At 47.1% G+C, this 23726-nt stretch overlaps 1 long non-coding RNA gene across 3 annotated transcripts in view; it reads right to left on the bottom strand.

The window, feature by feature from the left end:
- LOC112544577 (uncharacterized) overlaps positions 1-21920 on the bottom strand; it is a 32805-nt gene extending 10885 nt beyond the window's left edge. The window contains exons 1-2 of one of the 3 annotated variants that reach the window (XR_003087922.2): positions 8745-8890; positions 7595-7857 (exon numbers count right to left, since the gene is read on the bottom strand). This is a non-coding gene — a long non-coding RNA (uncharacterized LOC112544577). Of the gene's footprint in view, positions 1-7594; positions 7858-8744; positions 8891-21786 lie in introns of those variants that run through there. The other 2 variants (XR_012902386.1, XR_012902385.1) reach the window with 2 other exon arrangements.
- Positions 21921-23726: the final 1806 nt, after the last annotated feature.

Genomic DNA, 23726 nt, shown 5'->3' with positions numbered 1-23726 from the left:
GCTCCAGATGACAAGAGCGTCTCCTGTTAGTGGTGGGCTCCCCATGGGCCTGGAGCAGCTCTCTTCCCACAGAAGCTGGGGAGCTTCTCCAGCCCCCACCGGTTAATGGCTAACTAAGCATCGCCCATGAGGGTTAAACAGTTAACCTTTCACACCCCTAGTTGCCACCTAGCTGATATCTGACCAGCCTAGCTAATTTTTTTATGGATTTGCCAATTGCCAGAAAAATTTAATCTGCCAAATTTTTTTAAGTGGCTCTAAAGATTTGAATTATCACAATACACTGTGATATCTAAATGTTAAAATGTGTGTGTCCCACTAAAGGTTGCAGCAGTGTTCCCATTTCCGCAGTTTAAGTGATAACAGATCAAAATGGTTGAAAAAAACAGCAGCTGCCTGCTCACTGACATGCGAAGCAGCATGTGTGCATGTGATGAGAGACACAGCAAGAGAAGGTCCAAGTCATGTGAGAGTGAGCAAACGTGTGATTGTGTCAACCTCTCTAGATCAGGGATTCTCAAGAGTCATTGTACCATGGCCTCCTTCTGACAACAGAAATGACTGCATGACCCCAACAGAGAGAGATCAAAGCTAGAGCCTGCCCAAGCACTACTGCCCTGGGCAAGGGGTTCAAAGGCAAAACCCAAGCCCCGTCACTCAGGGGCTAGGCCGTGGGGCTCAAGCTTTGTCTTTTGCCTTGGGCCCCAACAATTCTAATGCCGGTCGAGGCAACTCCATTACAATGTGGTCACAATCCACTTTGGCAGGGGTGGGCAAGATACAGCCCACAGGCTGGATCCAGCCCACCCAACCTTTGGATTTGGTCCACAGACTGCCCCACTGGACTCTCAGACTGGCTGCATGCCTGCCTCAGCCCCAAGCTGCTGAAAGCAGCTGACTGTTCCATGTGCCTCTGTAAAGCTCCACATGCCTGGATTGAGGGCGTGGGGAAACATCATACGCTGCCCCACCCCCAGAAGAATCACCACAGTTCCCATTGGCTGCCTTGAAAACAATCTGGAATGCCCCCCCGTCAAAATTATTGCCCAGCCCTGCACTTTGGGGTCCTGATCCACAGTCTGAGAATTGATGCTTTAGATATTTTTGGTGGTTGTTGAAGGGGAGGGTTGTGCAGTTGCCCTGTGGTTGGCATTCTGGTGGCCTATGCTCTACCTAAACTCCAGTTCTTAGAGCTAAGTAGGGGAGCCAACAGCCATGCCTGGGCCCTGAGGAAGGTGGGGGAGGGGAGAAGTGACTTGATTTGCAAGCCCTCAGCGTATGGCTATGGCTATCCTAGCGACTTCTAGGGGAGTGCTATGTGTGCAGGGCTTGTAGGATAACATATTATGTAAATATATTTGGACTGCTTCAGCATGTCCATTAGGGATCACAGCCCACCGCAGCAGCTCCCTATACATAATTCAATGTCAAGATACAAGCACCACTCCCATATCTCCTAAAGGCTCGTTGCCCTTTGCACAGTCACGGAGGATTAGCTTCGCCTGTCAGAGCTCATACAAGCTGTGTCCACAGCAGCATTAAGTACAGGAATTGGGGGTCACATCCCTTCAGTTGACTCAAGACCCCTTCCACTCAGCTGCCTGTAGGTTTGTTTTAATAACTCATCTGTTTGAGTATCATTAATAACTCAGCTGTTTGAGTATCATCATTGGAGCCTGCGATAAGATAGCAGTCGGCTCGCAAACCAAAGTGACTCACTCCACAAATTATATTTGCCTGTACTGTTGCCAGAATAATGAGGTCGCTGCTGCAGGGGGAGCTCTGCACAAGGTGAGGGGGGAGGAAATGAGGGTGAGGCTGTAGAGAGGCCAATAAGGGGAACAGTGACAGGCCCATCCAGTCAGTGCAGTAGAATTTCCCTCCTGCAAACTGAGGTTCAAACCCTGGCACATTGTGTGTCACTCATGCCCATACATTGCAGGGGGAGGAATCCTCACATGTACCACACTGTTTGACAGGCTCTTCCCAAGAGCTGCCTGGGTACAGCACTGCAATGGAGGGTGTGGGTTACAATGTGTAGCACCTTTCATGGAATAGGAGATTCAGGACTCAGCTCCAAAGGAAACTCCATCAGGGCTGCTGGACACAGCCAGACCTGTGGTTATCCCCACTCTGTCTAGATCCTTGACCAAACACATACCTAGTATTATCACAGAAGGTCTTGGTAAACCTGGACCCAAATGAAGCAATCCCAGAAAAAACTACTGACTGCCCTTCATAAGGCAAGTATATTGGCCTGGCTGCAGCAGTGTGAAAGCACAGAGCAGGACTGAAGTAACGAGGCAGGTATCTGGAGGCAGCTTGCCCAGCCCCAGCTTGCACTGATCCTGGCTCTACTCAGTGCTCCCTTTCAGGAGCACAAAACTCAGTCAGAAATGTAATGTAAAAGGACACATCCAAGAGCAGAGTGATGCATTCCCCCACGCTGAGTGCAGGGAAGACTCAGAACATTATCATTCAAATTATGCAGCTACAACCAGCCATTCAGCAGGAGATGAAAGTGAAACCTTCCTGGTTAAGAACCAGCATTGTTCCAGAGGGCTCTCTGCAGTCTGCAACTGAAAACCCCTGGCTGGCCATTGCCAGCTGTGTCAAGCTCCCTGTGGCATTTACTAGCAATATGTAGATATTCAGGCTGGAGCATAAGTTCAAGATTTCTCCTTCGTGCAGGTCCCAGAACCCAGGATCCAACCTGACCCCAAACACCTGCACCTCAGTTCAACAGCCTCTAAGCCAGTAAATCTGTTTATAAGTGTGCGCATATGCAGCCCACAACATATTAGACGGGCCACAGGTTAAGAACCACAACTCCCACCCCCCAAAAAAGGCTCAAACTCCCATAGGCCCACACCTGCCCAGAACAGGGCCAGGAGCAGAGCCCTGGGTGCGGGGCCAGGCAACAGCTGGACAACAGCCAGTATGTGCATACAATGGCATATGAACAGGCAGCTGTGCCTCCCAGCACTAGACACCCTGAGACCAGCCAGAAGTGAAATGCCAGGACCTAAGAAGCAGGGCCAGGAGAGGAGCCACACCTGAAACTTGGGGTTGCTGCAGCACTCCAGAAAACCTTAGCTCCTAGCTTCTCCCAACCCCTCACTTCCCACCCCAAATAGACCCACTCTCCTGCCCCCTGTGGCACTCACCAGCCCAAATGGCTGCAAGATGCTCTCTCCTGGCCAGCCCGTCCTACCCCTTGCCAGACTAGAACAGCGTATTTTGGGGGTGGGGGTAAGCACATAAGTTGGGCCACATCTGTGTGCTAACTGGGCCATGTGCAGCCTGCGGTTTGAGAATTGCTGCTCTAAGCCAAGTCAGCTGATTTCTCAGAGCCACTCATTAGAATCCGGTCAGCACACTGAAAGGACAGTTAAGGTGATTTCCCAGGCTTTGATGGATTGAGCCCTCCCTGGATAGGGCTACACTATCTGTCCCTAGTGCTCTCCCTGCTGTTCATAAACCCACTTAGAAAGAACAATGACCCAATGGATTTTCCCCTAGCAGCAAATGGATTTTTTTCAGCCACACTGACATTTTCATATGGAAAATTTTGATTCTGCATAAAGGACATTTCCCATCAGAAAACTATTCTCCCAACTAGCTCTATTGCTAGGCTGCTCCAGCATCTGCAGCTGTCAGGTTCATTTTCATTAGTCCATGGCTCTTTCCCAGAACAGTTCTCTTGGCCCAGCCCACATGGTTCTGGGAGAAAGGTCACTCCTGCATAATACTGGACCTAGAAGATGCTGGAGAGCAAGGCTGGTTCCAGCTGGGCCCCATCTTCCTCCCTCTCCTCATGCTGCAATACTTTCTGCAATGGGTTGTGTGACTGCTGCTGGTTTCAATTTCTGTGGCCAGGTCTACACTACTGGATAAGTTTGAATTAAGATATGCAATTCCAGCTATGTTAATTGCATAGCTGGAGTCAATGTACCTGCATTCGAACTTTGGCACTGTCCCTAGAGCAACTCTTTTTCCCTCATCTAGTATCTCGTCAACAACCAGTATGGTCGTGAGCTGCTGAGGCCTCTTTTCTTACAACTCAGCTCTCCAACCAGGTCACAGTAGGTTTCTCCCCTTTCAGAGTAACAACAAGCTCAAAGTGTCCAGCACCAGAAATGCTTCTGCTCCCTCTTGGGCTACTCCTCAGACCATCTTTGAGGGGCTGTTTTCAGCCCCACCCTAAATTCAACAGTCTATAGATCAAGCTTGTACCCTTTTGTTGAGGGCTAGTAGGAGAACCCAGTGACCACCCTCTGCTCTAGGGTTGTCCTCTCTTCAGGTTTTCCTCAAGATTATCCCTTTTTTGACTCAGACTCCTAGGGCTGGAAGAGACCTCAGGAGGTCATCGAGACCAGCCCCCTGCCCAAAGCAGGATAGCTTTTTTAAAGGGGCTCTGTTACACCCAGCCAGCTATCCAGTTGTATAGGCTGAGGATCATCCTCAGTGTCCCTGGCTTTTGTATCTCAGAAGTAGCAACCCTATTCTGCTCTGAGGGGGAGGGGCAGAGGAGGGTATACCTGGGAGGTCGACAAATGCCTTTGATGTCGACTGCGGAGCGTCCAGACTACCACGCTAAGCCGACAAACAGCTGATCGGCTCAGTGCAGCAGCCATTTAAATTTAAATGAAGCGGCAATTAGTTAAATCGCCGCTTCATTTTCCTATGCTGGGTAGTCTAATCTACATGCCTCTGTCGCCAGCGGCATGTAGTCTAGACATACCCATAGAGTCCTGCTAAACCTTTGTTCTCCTATGTGGTGAAGTAGACACACCAAAACAGTCTTCTGCAGTCAAGATTTGAAGCAGACAAAAACATTTCTCTCAAACTTTCCCTTCAGACCTGGAGTAGGTCCCAATTATAGTCTGGGGATATAGGGGGCAAGTACTTAATTTATCACAGGTGACTCAGCCCTGAAAATCACCCACCCTTATAATTGGTGCATGCAACTAATTTTGCTCCTTCCTATACTCAAGAACACAGTGTTAACCTGCTTCTTTCCGATCTGTAATGAGGGCACAAGAGAGGTGTCAATAAGCAGGCAGGAGACAGAGAGGGTGAAAATATATGGAGAGCATGGATTTGAAAGGATATGCCTGAGTCTGGAGATGAGTAGTGAGAAACAGGAATATGGATGCAGGAGAATGATAGGGGGAAAAGCAAGGAGAAAAAGGTAAGTAGCACCCTGGGAGTAGGAGACTGACATAGCAGGAAGAGAAGATGAGGACAGGAAAGTATCGGGGGCTAGTGAGAGCAGAAGAAGAGGTGCCTCAGTGGGAATGGGAGTGAGAGAAAGGAGAGGTACAAAAAAGGAGGGAGATTTAGAGAACATATAATTATAACTTCCTCACATGTACCAAGGGCTGTTGATAGAGAGTGGGTGTCTCTTCCCAGTAGCCAAAGGCATAGCCTGTATTTTTGAACATCTAAAATTCAGCCTGCAGTATTCACATACAAACTAGGTATGTCAATGGAAGGGAAAGATTTCCCCTACAAGATGCAGAATACAAACCTGTTGCTTACATGAGAGGCTGATGGAAACACATCTTAGGACAAACAGACCCCACATGTATTACTGATTTAAAAACTTTTGAATTTTAAGTGGATCTCAAGATCTCTGTGGGGTCTGGTTCATGATGCTTGATCATTATCAGATGACAGGCTATTAGGCTAGATAGACCTATGATCTGACCCAGAATGGCCTTTCTTTTGGTCTTAATGCTGCTACTACTACTGGTCCAACTCCAATGCTCCTTTCACAGGAAAGGGTGGATTTGATGGTTTTCTCCCCATGAAATAATTTGGGGGAAAGTTTTTTAAATGATCCATTAGGATGCTTTCTAAACAAAACACTCCTTTTTTACACTTCAGTTAGCCCTTCATTTCATTTCAAAATATAAATGACTTATTTAAAAAAAATATTTAAAGGTCAAGATCAGAACAAAGAGCTTTGATTGACCCCTACCATTTTTTTGCTGATTGTTGCTACATGAAATCATTCTGGAATTTGTGGTTTTGTCCCAATTTGGGGCTTGAATATTTTTAATCACAAAGCTTTTTTGCCCTCATGGGAAAACCATTTCCTACCCAGCTCCAGCACAGACACCAGGTTACATCTACACTACAGTCAGATGCCCTCAGATGACCTGGGCCAGCCAACCAGGGCTGAGGCTAATAGGCTGTTTAATTGCAGTGTGGCCTTTCAGGCAGAAGCCCAGAGCTCCAGCAGCAGCCTGAGACAGAACCTCTGACACCTCAATTAAACTGCCCATTAGCCTCAGTAAACTTGAGTCAACTGGTGGCTAAGTGCAGTACAGGCATACCCTGGCTCATATAGGTTATGCAGCCCTAACCATTACCAGAGTTCCTTCCTATGACAGCTATGCAAGCTTTACTTGTGCAGATCACCTGCTGAATGCTACCAAGAACTTCTTGAAAGGTAGTCAAGGAATGTGTTCTGAACAATGCAATTGAAAAATATTAGCTGTTAGATTTTAAAGCCTAGACATATGAGCTGTCTGCAGTTCATTTCAGTTTTCCCCAAACCACCAATTCCTTGGAAAACCTGTGAATTTTTGCAGTATTTGCTAAAAATAGGCCTATTTTATGAGCAAATAATCCTTGACATTGCCAAAATCTGTTTCCAATACATGCAAATTAGTAAAATTTTACATTTTCTATGTGAAAACCAGCATTTCATACTCCCCAAGGAAAAAAAACTTTCAAAAATTACCACTGAGACAGAATTTTTAAACTTACTGTGCTCCTAGCAAATGTGGAGTTTGTAACAACTCAGATTGAGGCAGGTGCTCCAGGGACCAGAAGGAAGGGCTAAGTTCTGACCACAGAGCTATAGGTCATGCTTATCAAATGCAGCTGGAGGAGGAGAGGGGAATGTAGGGAAAAGGGTCCCATTGTGTTGTATGCATTACAAACCAATAGTGTGAGGTAAACTCTGCCTTGAAGATCTTATCATCTGATTAAACTAGACAAAAGACTTATAAAAGATAACGTTGTAGGTCAGGAGTTCTGTGGCACCTTATAGACTAACTGAAGTATTTGAGGCAGAAATCAGGCTCATAAACAGGGGGTGCAAATGCACCCCCAATGGTCCCCCAAGTAAGTGTACTCTGGCCGGCCAGGGGAAGGCAGAAGCAGTGTGCTGCCTGAGCCTCCCTCCCCCCAGCTCTGGCCAGCCAGGGGAAGGCTGTGGCTGATTTCCCCACTTACTTGGAGGGGAGGGGTGGAATGTATTCACATCCTTGCAGTCCACCTTTACCAAAAAAAAAAAAAGCATCCCCCCCCCCAAAGAAATTCCTTCATTCGGGCCTGGAAATAGAACCCCAGTTTCTTGAATCCCACACCAGTGTCTCTCCACAAAACACTTGTGTTATGTAAAGTGTAAAGTTCTTCAAAGAGATACACACTTAGTGGCTGGTCCCCTGTGATATTTTTAGTGCTTAATTGTTTCCCTAATTTCCTGAATGAGAGGGTGTGGGAAGGGAGAAAGGAAATGGGCCAGATTTAAACAGATGATATTTTTGGGTGAGATTTTATGGGAGAAAATACTTACAATTTTTACACAACTGTGAAAAAGTTAGTCAAAAATAGATGCCTCTTGAATGGAGGGGGAAATAGCTTCCAGTCCTGCAGACTGTCATTCCACTCTGCACTTCCTCTGTCATCTGATCCTTTCCCCAGCTTTAGATCAGTGTCTTGCTTGTGAGCACGTGAGAAGTTGGGTTTAGCTGTCAGCATTCAATTCTGCCCATGCTCATCACAGAAAATATGGAGATGCATTGGCCCATGTGGGCAAAGCAGAGCCTGGTCCAAATCCTAACACACAGGGAGAAAGGGGGGAGAATCCAAACCCTGATTCAGAGCTGAATTTTGCCTCTGGCCTTTCTCTTCAGAAAAGGCACTGGGCTGGTACTCAGGAGATCTGGTTTTGATTCTTGGCTCTGACAATTGCTTTCTGGATGACCTTAAACAAAGCACTTAATCTCTGGACTCAGTTTTGCACCTGTTAAAATGGGGATAAACTTTCTTCCTCTCATCTTGTGTCCTATCCATTTGGATTATAAGCTCTTTGGGGCAGAGACTGTCTCAGACTGAATACAGCTTCTCATGCAAAAGGGCCCTGATCAGAGCTGGGGTTTCTAGGAACTAGTATAATACAAACAATCAATAATAATAATAAACCAAACTAAATCATCACACTTGCACACTCCAGACTTAAGGGATGTTTGAAATTTGGACCCAGGTTTTGTGATCTGATCCCATCCACAGTGCAAATCTATATGTGCCATGGATAGCATGTGCCATGGAAGAGCCATTATAAACCTGGCCAAACAAATTCTATGGAACTTTTCTGACAATACCAAAACATTTCATAAAATGGAATTGTTCTCCAGCCCATCCTAATTATAATACTTGGCCAGTCTGAGCAGAAGGCCACTGCTATTGGGAGTGACTAGGATTCCTTACTATGAAATCACTGCCAGTGCAGCTGCAAAAACAAACAACACTGTCCTGCAGGCAGCTTTAAGGAAGATTTGGTGACTTATTTCACAGAGACAGTTAAAATCTCACTCATCAGTTTTGGGACATCTCACTCATTCAAATTGTCACAGTTCAGTAAGCCTGGGATTTAAGTGCTGAAAATGGTCTGGCTTCTCAGCAAAAACTCCCTGCTAATTTCTCAGAGAACAGAGAGAGCAAACCTTTAGAATTGCAGAAAATTGCAGAAAAACCCGAAACTGGGATAAGCAGCTTGGATCTTGTCCATCGGATGCAGAATTAAAAACAAAACAAACAAAACAAAAAACCAACAACACTGCAGTGTCTTTAATTCTAACCTCTATCAGCCAGTGCATTATAAAGAGCCTCCAGATGCTGTCCACATTCTGGAATAGTTCTGACCCAACAATTGATATACAGGCAGTCCCCGGGTTACATGGATCCGACTTACATCGGATCCCTACTTACAAACGGGGTGAGGCAACCCCGCACTAGCTGCTTCCCCCCCAGCAGACCAGGGAGACGTGAAGCTAGCGCCCCCCCCCCCCCCGCAGACCAGGGAGACGCGGAGCGGCTTTTCTCAGCAGACACCTCAGCTTGAGAATAAAGGACTGAGGGAAGTGAGGTGTGGGAGAATAAAACTGAGCTCTGGAGAAATGTTTGGCTAGAGTTTCCCCTACAATATGTACCAGTTCCGACTTACATACAAATTCAACTTAAGAACAAACCTACAGTCCCTATCTTGTACGTAACCTGGGGACTGCCTGTACTGTACCTGCATCAGTATAATAAATCTCCAATCTAGAAAAGGACATGCAGGAGTAAACCTCATAGAGTAAATGGGTGCAACCTCTGTTACTTGAGTGGGTGCACAGCCTGGCTCGCTACTGTCTGTACTTATGGGTCAGAACCAGCACAGCCAGAACAACTGCTGATTAAGAGCTGTTCCCAGCTGCAGATCCCTCAGAACAGTAATAAAAAACCTTTCTTTCAGGTACCCCTCCATTTCTATGTTGGCCCCCATTTTTCAGCCTCTCTTAAAGATGTGCCTACCATTCTGCTGTTGACTTCTATGGGAGTTATGGATATTCAGCAAAGATATGCCCTCTCAGAATCTCCCAGACATTGTAAAGACATGCTGTCCCCATCTGTATTCTTCTCTGCTTCCGTCCCTGTGCGAGCTCTTCCCAACTCTCCATTTCAAGCGCTTCCTACCCTTTTAATACACCCTATGGGCACTTTCTTGAGTGAGTTTCCTCATGTGGAGGCCACACTCAATCAGCCTGTGGAACTCCTTGCCAGAGGATGTTGTGAAGACCAGGACTTTAACAGGGTTCAAAAAAAGAATTAGGTTAATTCATGGCGGTTAGGTCCATCAGTGGCTATTAGCCAAGATGGCCAGGACTGGTATCCCTGGACTCTGTTTGTCAGAAGCTGGGAATGGGTGACAAAAGAATGAATCATTTGATGGTTGGTCTGTTCGTTCCCTCTGGGGCATCTGGCATTAGACACTATTGGAAGACAGGATGTTGGGCTAGATGGACCTTTGATCTGACCCAGTATGGCTATTCTTATGAGGCTGGTTAACATTATCTGCACAACTCACTCCCAGTAATTTCTAATATAAAGATATCATTTTCAAGTAACTGCCTGAAACTGAAGCACATTAGAGATTGGGTGAGCTTCTGAAAGTACTTTTCCTCCTGCTGTCCATGCTAAGACTGAAAAAAAAAAATGGTAGGTCCCCCAGCTGGCTTCATGGGGAAACCAGTGTTAACAAGTCTGTAGTGGAAATGCCTTTAAATATCAGCAAGTGAAGAACAGCTCCACAATGTGGAACGTGATACCATCTATGTTCAGGGAGTCTGGGCTATGCCATAAATGTCAAAGGAAGAGAGTGAAGATTACTTTGCTGATTCAGGGCATTACTTGCATAAGGGAATGCTTATGAAGTTTGGAGTTGTTCTCTTCTAGGTAGCTAGCATGAATGAGGCCCGGAGTAGAAGCGAATAAAAGTTTGTGGTCTGTGTGAAATGAGCTGGTGAGTCTCCATTCACATCCCAGTAGATAGGAGTCCAATAAAATAAAATTTACCACCACATTAAAGCTAATTGGCCCCTTTCTTGGCAGTCTGGGGAAGGAAGCCATGGACTGAATGAGACTAGGCTGTACCAGGACAGATCTGAGTGAGACATTGGCAGGTTTTACAATGGAAACTTGCTCTCTGCCATTCCCCTATTGTACCTGCTCTGTGGATAAACAGAAATTCTTTTCTCAAAAGTGTCAGTATGGGTTGTCTATTGCCATACTACTGCTCAGCTTTCACCTGGTGCCTTACAGTCCTGATTCACCACTAAGCTACTCCTGTTGAGTGTTTGTATAAATATGTTGAACTCAATGGGCCTGATTCATGACTTCATAATGTCAGCTGCCTGGCAGTCTAAATCTAGTGACATCACTGCACCTGATTCTGCGAAGCAGTGCTCCTATCACACAGTGATGTAAAATGAATGGCATTACTCTGATTTACAACTGGAGCTTTGTAGCAAGGAAGCAGACCATGAAACTTTAACATCTAACTAATTAATCATCGCCACACCCTCCTAATGCAGATATCTTCTAGAGCTTGTGGAATGGTACACAGAGAAATTAACCAATAATTGTTATGAATAACCACAGAATATTCACTCCGCCTTTAATCAAATTTGTTTTCAGATGATCATTCATTAGTGAAAATGCATCTATTATTTTAGCATCTATTTTAGCATTTATTATTATTTATCTGAAATGCCTGCCATAAAACATGTTATTTATTATTAGTTCTTTGCTACTCAGGATTGGTCATTCATAATTTTTCTGCTTAGAATGTTTGGCAGAAAGTTGAAACAACACCATGTGACTTTGGCGACCAGTTACACACTGACTAATTAATTAATAGTAGACATTCAAAGAGAACAGTGATTCAGTGAGCTTCCAGTTAACACTGTAAGACAAAGGGTGTGGGTTCCATCACTTTAATCTTTCCTTAACCTTGGGCAAATCACTTGGTCTTCCTGAGCCACTGTTCCTCATCTGTATATTAGGGATAATCGCACTGTCCTAGCTCCTAAAGACACAATGAGGAGAAATACATTAAAGATTGTGAGGTGTTCAGATGCCCAGTTATTGGGGCTGAGAGATTACTTAAAGCAGAAAGATGAATGATTTGCTGGCTGAAGTTTATTTCCATAACTCATGCAGTGAGTGCTTTATGAATAACCATGACAGTCAGGATCATTCCATAAAGAGAAAAAAAGGGCTAACGTCAATAGCTTATTTATATGTAAGAACTGAGCTTGTGTAATGGTTATTATCCCCATTTTATAGATGAAGATACTGAAACAGAGAGATGAGAGTTGTTGAAAATCGTAAAAAGAATTGGTGTCAGAGCAGGAATACAATTGAAAAGTACAGCTAAGAAAATACCTGATTTTTCAATTTAGTGCCCAATATAAACACCCAAAGGTTTCATCTCAAATCAACTCAGAATGATAATGATTTTTTCTGGGGGGAGAGGGGGGGGAGGTGTGCCAAACTCAACCTTATTTTGCAAATAGTTTCAGGGCAACTTAAACTGTATTTTTCAGCAAATAAACTATTAGTCAAAAAAATTCACCCACTTCTACTCAGAAATTTCTATCTCACATGCCAGTAATCAGGTTGCTTAACTACAGAGTCTCTCTAGTCTGGGTCAACCTCAGAAGTCTGGAGCATTGGTTTAGATAAGAATGCAAATGTTTATCCCAAAAGTTAGCAAAGTGATGCTGGGAACCTGTTTTTTCACCAGATTTCCAATCATTCCTCTCTACAGGCAGTCCCCGGGTTACGTACAAGATAGGGACTGTAGGTTTGTTCTTAAGTTGAATCTGTATGTAAGTCGGAACTGGCATCCAGATTCAGCCGCTGCTGAAACTGACCAGCGGCTGACTACAGGAAGTTGCTCTGCCCTGGGCTTCCTGGAATCAGCCGCTGATCAGTTTCAACAGGCTGAATCTGGATGCCAGTTCTTACATACAGATTCAACTTAAGAACCCCAGGCATCCCCAAGTCAGCTGCTGCTGAAACTGATCAGCGGCTGATTCCAGGAAGCCCGAGGCAGAGCAACTCTGCCTCGGGCTTCCTGTAGTCAGTGCTGGTCAGTTTCAGCAGCGGCTGACTTGGGGACACCTGGGGCAGAGCAGCTTGGGTGCTGCTGGGTTGCTCCAGTAGCACCGCTCCTCGGCGCTACTGGACCAACCCAGCAGCACCCAAGCTGCTCTGCCCCAGGCGGCCTGATTCAGCCGCTGCTGAAACTGACCAGCAGTGGCTGAATCAGGACGCCTGGGGCAGAGCAGCTGGGGTGCTGCCGGGTTGGTCCAGTAGCGCCCAGAGCGGCATTACGGGACCAACCGGCAGCGCCCCAGCTGCTGTACAACAGGCATCCGGAGCAAAGCCGTGGAGCACGGGGGCAGCGGGACAGCCCAGATGCGCTGCGGCTGTCCTGCTGCCCGCGTGCTCCGTGGCTTTGCTCCCCGTCTCCCTGGTCTGCTGGACTCCCTGGTCTCCCTGGTCTCCGCGGCGTGTCTGGGCTGTCCACTGCCCACGTGCTCCAGGGCTTTGCTCTGCTTTGCTCCCCATGTCCCTGGTCTGTTGGTCTCCAGCAGACCAGGGAGACGGGGAGCAAAGCCACGGAGCACGCCGGCAGCGGGACAGACGCGGCGCATCTGGGTTGTCCGCTGCCCGCGTGCTCCGCGGCTTTGCTCCCCGTCTCCCTGGTCTGCTGGAGACCAGCAGACCAGGGAGACGGGGAGGAAAGCCTCTGAGGACGCCGGCAGCGGGACAGCCGCGGCGCGTCTGGGCTGACCGCTGCCTGCGTGCTCCCCGGCTTTGCTCCCCGTCTCCCTGGTCTGGGGAGATGTGGAGCAAAGCCACGGAGCACGCGGGCAGCGGACAGCCCAGACGCGCCGTGGTTGTCCCGCTGCCGGCCTCCTCAGAGGCTTTTCTCCCCGTCTCCCTGGTCTGCTGGTCTCCAGCAGACCAGGGAGACGGGCAGCAAACCCCGTTCGTAACTGCGGATCCGACATAAGTCGGATCCGCGTAACTCGGGGACTGCCTGTACAGTCTTATTACCCATATCCGAAGAACAGCTTAATGACAGCTAAATGTACAATCCTCCATTAATTTAGGCAGTGCTACAAAATTAACATTGGAATGGAAGAGGTTAGAAGTTTCTGTCACAGAAACTATAGAAACACAGGGGTAGAAAGGACATCGAGACATCATCTGGTCCAGCCCATAAAGGTAAGCCTGGGACAAAGTAAATCTAGATCATCCCTGTGGGGTTCTTATCTAAACCATGTGAAAAACCCACCAGTGGCAGGGATTCTCACAGTAACCTGTTACAAGGTGTGACGTAGTGGGGGTACTTGCTGGGCTGTGGTGACCCCTGCTGTCTGGAGCAAGACCCAGCAGGGAAAACCTTACTATGCAAAGGTAGTGCCAAACTTGTTGAACCAGTGGCCAGACACCCCCCATAGAGAGGAACAAAGGAAGGTGGAATGCTGCCCTGGCTGGGGGGCAGGGCTGGAAGGGAATTTAGTTAGTTGGTTGGTGGCTGTCTGGGAGCATGGAGGAGACAGCCTAGGGAAGGGGCTGGAGTTTAGGGGCCCAGTCTCCCCCATCTCAAGGGGGCCTGAGGCATCCTAGCCCAGCTCTGTGACCAGATTACATCCGTGCTGTGCTGTATCCTGGCGAGGCAATAAACTTCCTCTATTCCACCGGTTGGTGCGGTCTGTTTGTGCCATTTCGGGGTGCAGGAAACGGGGGACCCCAACGTGCCGTCACACTGGTGTCAGAAGTGGGATGCACTGCACCCCGTGGATGGAGCTTCCAGCGGCGAGTGACAAGGCACAGTAGAAGCAAGAGCCCTGGAGCCAGGCGTGCTGGAGACAGAGCGAAGCGGTTCCTGGGAATCGTGGGGTGCTGCAGCACTAGACTGGTGAGTCTGCACCGAGGGGCCCAGCGGGCAGATGGCCTACGCCCGACTCTTGAAGGCAGAGCTGGTGGGGCTGTGCAGAGAGAGGGGCTTGCCTGTGCGGAAAGCAACCAAGGCCCAGCTGATTGCCCAGCTAGAAGAGAATGACCAGCCACAGGGCCAGGATCTTGTCCCCAGGGGAAGCAGCCAGACCCCCCCTGAGAGTGTGTCAGGCTCAGAGAGGGGGAGGAGTGCTGGAACCCACCGGAGAGATGAGACAGCGTCTCCCGGGAGGCCTGCAAGTAATAGCCCATCTAGGGCAGGAGCTAGCCCAGCGGAGCTGCGGCGGCTGGAGATCCAGCTGCGGATCAAGGAATTGGAAGTAGAGGACCGAGAGAGGGAGCGCCAAGATCGAGAGAGGCAGCGGCAGCATGAGCTGGCCATGGCAGAGCGGAGAACCGGCGGGGCACCGGCTGCGCCAAGTGCGGATGGGCCCCAGGGTCCCAGGACTGCCAGATGCTTGGAGAGGCCCGTGGTGGCCCAATTGAAGGACATGGGTGACATAGACGGGTTCCTCAGTGCCTTTGAGAGGGCCTGTAGACTGCAACGGGTTCCCCCAGCTGACTGGCTGCAGGAGCTCATCCCCGCACTGAACCAGGAGGCGGCCGGAGTGCTCAGTCAGCTGGAGGACCTACAGCCAGGGGATTACAACCGAGTCAAGGAGGCCCTGCTGCACAAGTTCGGGCTGACCCCCGAGATGTACAGGAAGAAGTTCCGGGGGGTACAGAAAGGGCCACGGGAGACCTATGTGGACCTGGCCTCCCGCCTGGCGCAATACTGCCGCAAGTGGGTGTCTGGAGTCGGAGCCCAGACTGCAGAGGAGCTGCTCAAGCTGGTCATGATGGAGCAGCTCTATGAAGCGTGCCCACCCAAACTGAGGCTGTGGCTCAAGGACCGGAGACCAGAGAACCCCCAGGAGGCCGGGAGACTGGCGGATGAGTTCACGGAGAGCCGGTCCGGGTGTGAACCGGAGTCCCGGAGAGAAAGAGAATCGCGCAGAGACCGGTTCTCGGCAGAGCAACGGAGAGAGACACCTCCGAGGCGAGCCCCAGGGACCAGGACCAGTCATCGATACCCCAGAGAACCAGCCAGGCCCTGGACAGAGACAGCCCAAAGCCTAACTTGCCAGCGCTGTGGGCAAAAAGGCCACAAGAGGGCTCAGTGCACCAGGTCCCAGGACCGGGGACTTTCCAGGGTTAACTGGCTGGGGCGGGAGGAAGGGCAGGCTGCCCCAGAGGCAGGGGCTGGCCGGCAAACCTCAGCTCAGAGAGAGGGGAAGGATGCTCAGTGCACCTCCCCTGGGAGGTCTGATTCTCAGGAGGCGGATTTCTCCGTGTACCGGGTGGGGACAGGACGGCCCCTGCGGAGCGAGTGCCTCATACCCCTGGAGGTGGATGGTAGGAAGGTGACGGGCTTCTGGGACACGGGGGCGGAGGTGACTCTGGCCCGATCCAACATAGTGGCCCCAGAGTGGATACTACCCCACACGCAGCTGACCCTGAAGGGCATAGATGGACCCCCCGTTTAAGGTGCCTGTATCCCGGGTGCATCTGAAATCATAGAATCATAGAATCATAGGACTGGAAGGGACCTCGAGAGGTCATCGAGTCCAGCCCCCTGCCCTCAAGGCAGGATCAAGCTCCGTCTACACCATCCCTGACAGATGTCTATCTAACCTGTTCTTAAATATCTCCAGAGAGGGAGATTCCACCACCTCCCTTGGCAATTTATTCCAATATTTGACCACCCTGACAGTTAGGAATTTTTTCCTAATGTCCAATCTAAACCTCCCCTGCTGCACTTTAAGCCCATTACTCCTTGTCCTGTCCTCAGAAACCAAGAGGAACAAATTTTCTCCTTCCTCCTTGTGACACCCTTTTAGATATTTGAAAGCCGCTATCATGTCCCCCCTTAATCTTCTTTTTTCCAAACTAAACAAGCCCAGTTCATGAAGCCTGGCTTCATAGGTCATGTTCTCTAGACCTTTAATCATTCTTGTCGCTCTTCTCTATACCCTTTCCAATTTCTCCACATCTTTCTTGAAATGTGGCGCCCAGAACTGGACACAGTACTCCAGCTGAGGCCTAACTAGTGCAGAATAGAGATGGACTCGAACTAAGTCCTTACTCATGGAATGAGGTGTAACAGTTAACTTGAACTAAGGACTTAGTTCGAGTTAACGTTTGACTGCCGTATGTAGCTGCGGGCAGTTAGTTTGGACTAGAGAGATTTAAAAATGGCGCCCGGATGGGAAGATGCAAATAAAGCCTGGGATATTTAAAGCCCGGGCTTCATTTGCAACTTCAAATGCCTACATTATCCTCCCTAGTTCAAACTAGGGGGCTAGTGTAGACATACCCGTATAGATAGAGCCCTGCAAATCCACAAATATCCACTTTATAGTTGCAGGTATCCACATCTGCAGATGTGCATATCCCCAACTCATTTTTGCAGATATGGATGCTGATGCCGATACAAATTTTTTATCTAGAACTGTGCAAATTTGTGTATATCCGCTTTATATCCATGGGTATCCACATCCGCAAATTCAGATATCAGTGGCTCATTTTTGTGGATACAGATGAGAATACAAATTTTGTATCCAACAGGGCTTTACATATGGACTAGCAATGCGAAGTTCAGATCAGAGTACAAACTTCTCCAGCATTCCAGGCTATTAGAAATCTGCATTTTTTCTTTAAGTGAAATAATAAAACAAGTTCCTTTACAGGCAGTCCCCAGGTTACATGGATCCGACTTACATCCCTACTTACAAACGGGGTGAGGCAACCCCACACTAGCTGCTTCCTCCCAGCAGACCAGGGAGACGCGAAGCTAGCGCCCCCCTCCCCCACCCTCAACAGACCAGGGAGACGCGGAGCAGACACCTCAGCTTGAGAATAAAGGACTAAGGGAAGTGAGGTGTGGGAGAATAAAACTGAGCTCTGGAGAAATGTTTGGCTAGAGTTTCCCCTACAATATGTACCAGTTCCGACTTACATACAAATTCAACTTAAGAACAAACCTACAGTCCCTATCTTGTACGTAACCCGGGGACTGCCTGTATATATTTATATCAACTAGACTTTTGAAGTCATCTGTGGGTTTATGAATTAAATAGTCCTCTCAACAATACCTTTTGAAGAAGACAGGAACTACCAGCAAGAATTAACTTGGTTGTCAGACTGCAAGTTGGAATCTTTAAAATGTCTCCTGAATATAATAGCTTGCATTTTGTTAATTTTCATTTAATTAGCTCTGCTGTGATGCCTCTTTCTCTGAGCCTCAACATCTTACAATCATATTTAAATGAGGTTTCTTCAGAGTAAAAATCTTCACTGGTGACACAAAAAGAGACAAGCAGATCCCTGCTGTGAATGTAATGCTTTTCTTGATGCACTCCAACTAAGGTTCCCATTACTTTAGTCTCTGAACACCTCACAATTTTTAATGTATCTATCCTTACAATTTCCCTCAGAGGTAGAACAATGGTATTGTGCAGTTGGAGAAGGGGAGCAGAAAAATTAAATGCTTTTTGCACGGTTACACAGGCAGTCTGTGGTACACCAGATATGTGAATTTGGGTTCTTTAAAGGGCAAGCTAGAACCCCATCCTTCTCCCCATCCTTCCTCATCCAGTTGATTCAACATCTGGCTCACAGAGTTTAATTAGGCTGAGCTTTTTTAAGGCCAGGTAAGGGATTTGGTGGCTCCATTTTTAATAATAGTATTGAAATGCCTAGGAGCCTTAGTCATGACCTAGGACCTTATAAGAATTGGGCATCCATATCGCTTAGGAATATTGAACTTCTCAGCCTTACTACTCAAGGAGATCTTGGAGTCATTGTGGATAGTTCTCTGAAAACATCAACTCAATGTGCAGCAGCAGTCAAAAAAACTAACAGTATGTTGGGAATCATTAGGAAAAAAATTAGACAATAAAATGGAAAATATCATATTGCCTCTATTTAAATCTGTGGTACACCCACATCTAAAATGCTACATGCAGATGTGGTTGGCCCCATCTCAAAAATATTTTGGAATTGGCAAAGGTTTAGAAAAGGCAACAACAATTATTAGAGATACGGAACAGCTTCCATATGAGAAAAGATGAAGAAGATTGGGACTTTTCAGCTTGTTAAGAGATGATTAAGGGGTGGGGAATATGGTAGAGGCCTATAAAATCATTACCAGTGTGAAGAAAGTAAATAAGGAAGTGTTATTTACTCCTCATAATATAGGAACTAGGGGGCCATCAAATCAAATTAATAGACAATCAGTTTAAAACAAACAAAAGGAAGTATTCTTTCATACAATGTACAGTCAACATGTGTTAACTCTTTTCCAGAGAATGTTGTGAAGGCCAAGACAATAACAGAATTCCAAAAAGAATTAGATAAGTTCATGGAGGTTAGGTCCATCAGTGGCTATTAGCCAGGATGAGCAGGAATAGTGTCAGAAGCTGGGAATGGGTGACACAGGATGATTCCCTGTTCCATTCATTCTCTCTGGGGCACCTGGAATTTACTACGGCCAGAAGACAGGATACTTGGTCTGAATCAGTGTGGCCATTCTTATGTTCTTAATCTAAACTCTGTCCATCTTACCTTGGAGAAAAAAAATCCACTCGGTAGTCTTTTACTTGAAACACATTCATTCAGCATTCAAGTGTGTTTTCTTTTCTCAGTGACATTTTGATTTTGTTTTACACTCCTATTTGTTACACCATTCAGACCAGCTGGTGGACTATATAGAGTGTAAAAATGAGAAATCTGATAAATCCTGAGTGATTCATTCTTCACTGAAGTGGAAGTGGATCTGGTAGTGGAATGTGAGATCAGTGTTATTTTTGTGTATTCCTTTCTAGTACTGGATGAATGTAGTCTTATCCTTGGCACTTAGCGCTAACAAATCTAGAAAAAAGGCTGCTGAAGACGTTACACTGTGTTTCATTAGGCACACTTGCAGATTTCTTTCCTGTGAGGTAATTCTGGGGCTCGATTTTTTGCCCTATACAAGTGTAAATGATACATCTCATAAGGACAGAAGAAGCCACCACTTCTGTTTATATCTGGAGTTTTAGAATTATAAGTGAGAATAAAAAATAAAATGGAAAGCAAAGGTGGGCTTTGATCCTCCACTGAGACAGCATGAAGAAAAAGGGGCCACATAGAGCAGGTTGCAGCTCTCTTCTACAGGGATGTCCCACTATGTCCACATTGAAGCAGACCTATCAGTGGATTGCTCCAGAAGTGCACTGGAGGACTTTATAGGAGAGCTCGACTCCACCATGCTCCCTCTCATAATGCTGCCCATGCCTTGTCCCTAACACGCCCCCTCCAAGGGTGGGGGCAGCTGACTCAAGAGACAGCAGAGCTACTTCTGTCAGATGCACACAGATGGAGAGTTCCCCTGCAAAAGGACCATTTTCCACCAGCTTAAGGCCTCTTTGTCCTGATTACACAGCCCATGGTTACCTTAGAGAACTGGTGAATCCAACCCATTTAAGCTGATTCTCCTCTTACTAGCATCGGTGTAAATTAGGAGCAACTCCATTGCGGTCAGTGGAATAGCCCAGGTTAAAAACCAGTGTGAATGAGAATAAAGCTATCATTCACAGATAAGGTTGGTGCTGAAGAATGGTATGTTCCAGGTGGAGGGGAGTTGTAAGATGTGTATCAGTACTGAATGATTGCTGTTACTGAAACCTACCAAGAAAGTGGCATTGTATAATCTATGCACCTGATTCTCAACTTTCTTCCTTCTGTGCAAAGGGAGTGTGAAGTGCTCTTATTCTGACCTGATAGCATTCTCTATGGTTTAGGGTAAATGCCATTGATTACACAAGGAGTAAGGCACAGAGAATCTGGTCCAGGGAGTTCCCACAGTTATGGGTTGCTTTGTTACAGGGTGGTGTCGCTTGTTCAGTATTCTATCATTCCCTGGTTTCGCTATCTGCTTGAGAGCAGACAGAAGAGCAGAATTGGACAAATTACTTGGAATCAGAGTTCACAGTAAATTTCCTGATAAGTAGCTTCCCAAATTCTACTCTTGTCTGTTGTAGACAGTGGGCTCCATTCTTAAGGCCAGATTCCCTGCTTGAATAAAACAGCTTGACGCCACTGAAGTCAGTGGAACTATGTAAAATTTCACTAGCTTAGATCTGGCAATGTTAATTAGAGTGACACTGGATTTACAACAGTGTAAATGAAATCAGAATCCTACGGTCAGTGACTGGGACCTGGGCAGTCATGCTTAGATGTCTGAGCAGGAGTCAATAGTTGGGAATTGAAGCCCAGGGTCAGAGATAAGGGCCAAAGTTAGAGGTCAAGAATCCAAGCTGAGGCACAGAACTAAGTTCTCTGGAGAAGGCAAAGAAAGGGCAAGGTTGGGTCTAAGAACGTAAGAATGGCCATACTGGGTCAGAACAAAGGTCCATCTAGCCCAGTATCCTGTCTGCCAACAGTGGCCAATACCAGATAACCCAGAGGGAGGGAACACAACAGAACCAGGAGACAGGAACTATCACAGCTATCGGCAAATGCTTTGAGTAGCCATTGATCTCCTGGGCTTAAGAACCTTCCTACCAATCAGGCAGTGTAGCCAATTAGGCAGCCTACTACAGACCAGTTGTGCTTGTTAGGCTGCCTAGAGAGCAGCTGTGCTGCAGGCCTTGCCACCAGATATTCGCTCTCCAAGGGAAAGACTGACTTGGATTTTACAGAGTGACACCAAGTGCATTCATCTGCGTTATTGGGGAGCTCTGGCCCAAAAAGTATGAGACAGGCTGGAGAGAGAGGGTTCATATGGAGAGTGCATAGTATGGGCTGGAGACCATGACTGTGCTGGCTGTGCCCTTAGTCCATCATAAGGTCACCAAAGGGAATGAGAGCTTGTGTGTGGAGGGGTCACGATGAAGGACGTACCATGGGAGAGCTTGAAGGTCGGAGGTTTTGCTAGCACTTCAGCTGGTTGCTTATGGGGCTGGTGGGGTGATCCAGAGATGGGATGGAGTGTGCAATATCCTCTCAGAAAGAGCTGGTGCTGATCCAATACATCACGATTGATGTACCACACTCTCTAGCTGCTACTGAACCTTCTGAAAACTGCTCATGCCCCATTCTGGACTGGCCTCTGGGTATAACACCACATCGTGACAGAAAAATATTCAGCCAAAATAGACTGAAACCTACCCACTAGAGCTCTGCATTGGCTATCAGCTGGCATATCCCTCTCACTAGGACACAGTTGCTTCTTAACCTCTTAGCCCATCACCTTAGGCAATGGCAGGTCTCCGGACACCCCTCCACTCCATCCTGCATTCCTGTCATTTCACACCAAGCTCTGCTTAACTTTGAGCTCACTGAGTTCCCATTGTTTAGTCATCATAGAGGTGAGGTAGCTCAGCCTTCTGCCCCCACTGGTAATCTCCACAGGATCAGGACTTAGGTCTCATTAATCTGAATGCAAATTGCTCTCCCCTATTTCCAAACAGGTCTTCTGATCTCCTGCAATTGTTGCTGTTTTTTTTCCCTGCTAGCATGCAGGCAGTTAGGTAAGCGCACAACAGATAAAGCTAAAGCTAATTGCAAGGCATATAAAACAAAATAGATGTGCTGGGAATCTATATATCCATACCCTTGGGCATTCCTATGTGGGCTGCATAGCTAAATACCTCAGATAAGTTGCTGGACTGGGAATACATGGAGGAGACAATAATGGATTTCTAGCTACAAACCCAACAATAAATAAATAAAAAAGGCAGGCTGCTGCTTTTGTTCATTATTCTTATAATCTTAGGTTAACAAAAACTCAGGTCTATGATGGGGATAAAATATTCCCCCTACCGCCCCCACCTGCCTCCCAATTACAGCTTAGGATTAGTGTAGTGAGTTGCCGAGGGTGGTTTGGCCAGAACTCAAGCTCAGAAATCATTCATCCTTGACAGACGCTGCAGTGAGATAGAGCTGCAGCAAGTGGGAAATCTCAGTGAGGGGCTGGCCACATGCCCAGAGAGAGAAAGCAGCTTCTGCTTTGTCTAAGCCCCATTCTTAATCAGAATGGTGAGCTCTGCCTACTCCCTCCTTCACCCCTGCTGTGTGTCCCTGAAGAATAAAACTGGGAAGCCTAAAGGAAGAGAGCTAATGTGGACATACGATGCCAGAGGAATCCTCAGTTTTTGATTCCTGCATCAGCGGTATCTTAGGAGTTCAGCAGGTCACTGAAAGATTTACAGAGACTGGCAGTTCTCATCAACCAAACAGCTTGTTCTGAACTCGAACAGCCTGAATCAGAATGATACTGAGCCACCCAGGGGATCTCAGCACTTCTGAGGCCCTGGGCCTACATGATTAGACAATGCAAATTGTATATGAAAAAACATACCAATTTGAAAATCATTTTACACATTTTTGTTCTGTTGGTTTCCTCTTAATTGAAAACAAAAGGGATCCTGGAAAGAGCACAGTTCTCTCCCTCAGTAACATACTGCATGTGTATGCAGAATGGTAACTACTCCTGGTGACAGTCAACTTCTAGAACTTTAAAGGTGAATTACACAGAAAATACAATCACAACAGCTACATAGCTCAATGCATCACACCTTCTTATCCCTTGCTCTCAATCTGTCACTAACCTAACCTGGGCTTATTAATTACATTCAGTTCTTAGGCTTCTGTGTAAGAGTTTTTTTGAGGGGTCATTTTAACAGGGAGGATGTTGGACTGTGGATTGTGTCCCCAGAAAGGTTTGTTGCTGAACTCCTTCTTTCGCTACACATCAGAGAAAAACCTGGAAGTGGGTCTGGCCCACGAAAGCTCATCATCTAATAAACCATCTTGTTAGTCTTTAAAGTGCTACATTGTCCTGCATTTTGCTTCAGCTACCCCAGACTAACACGGCTACATCTCTACCACTATTCTATAAACTCTCAGGCCTTGTCTTCACAGCAGCGTCAATCTTCTACGGAGTGATTGATTGTCCAGAGTTTGATTTAGCAAGTCTAGTTAAGACTCGCTAAATTGAACTCAGAGGGCAACCCTGCTGGTGGCCAATATTCCTGCTCTTGTGGGGAGTAAGGGAAGCCAAAGGGAGCATTTGATCCTGTCAGTCTCCCGCTCTGGGGACAACACCA

This window comes from Pelodiscus sinensis, chromosome 3 (assembly GCF_049634645.1).
Source record: "Pelodiscus sinensis isolate JC-2024 chromosome 3, ASM4963464v1, whole genome shotgun sequence".
Taxonomy (NCBI): domain Eukaryota; kingdom Metazoa; phylum Chordata; order Testudines; family Trionychidae; genus Pelodiscus; species Pelodiscus sinensis.
Note: the sequence above shows the minus strand (reverse complement) of the source record. Positions and strands in the feature narration are given on the sequence as shown.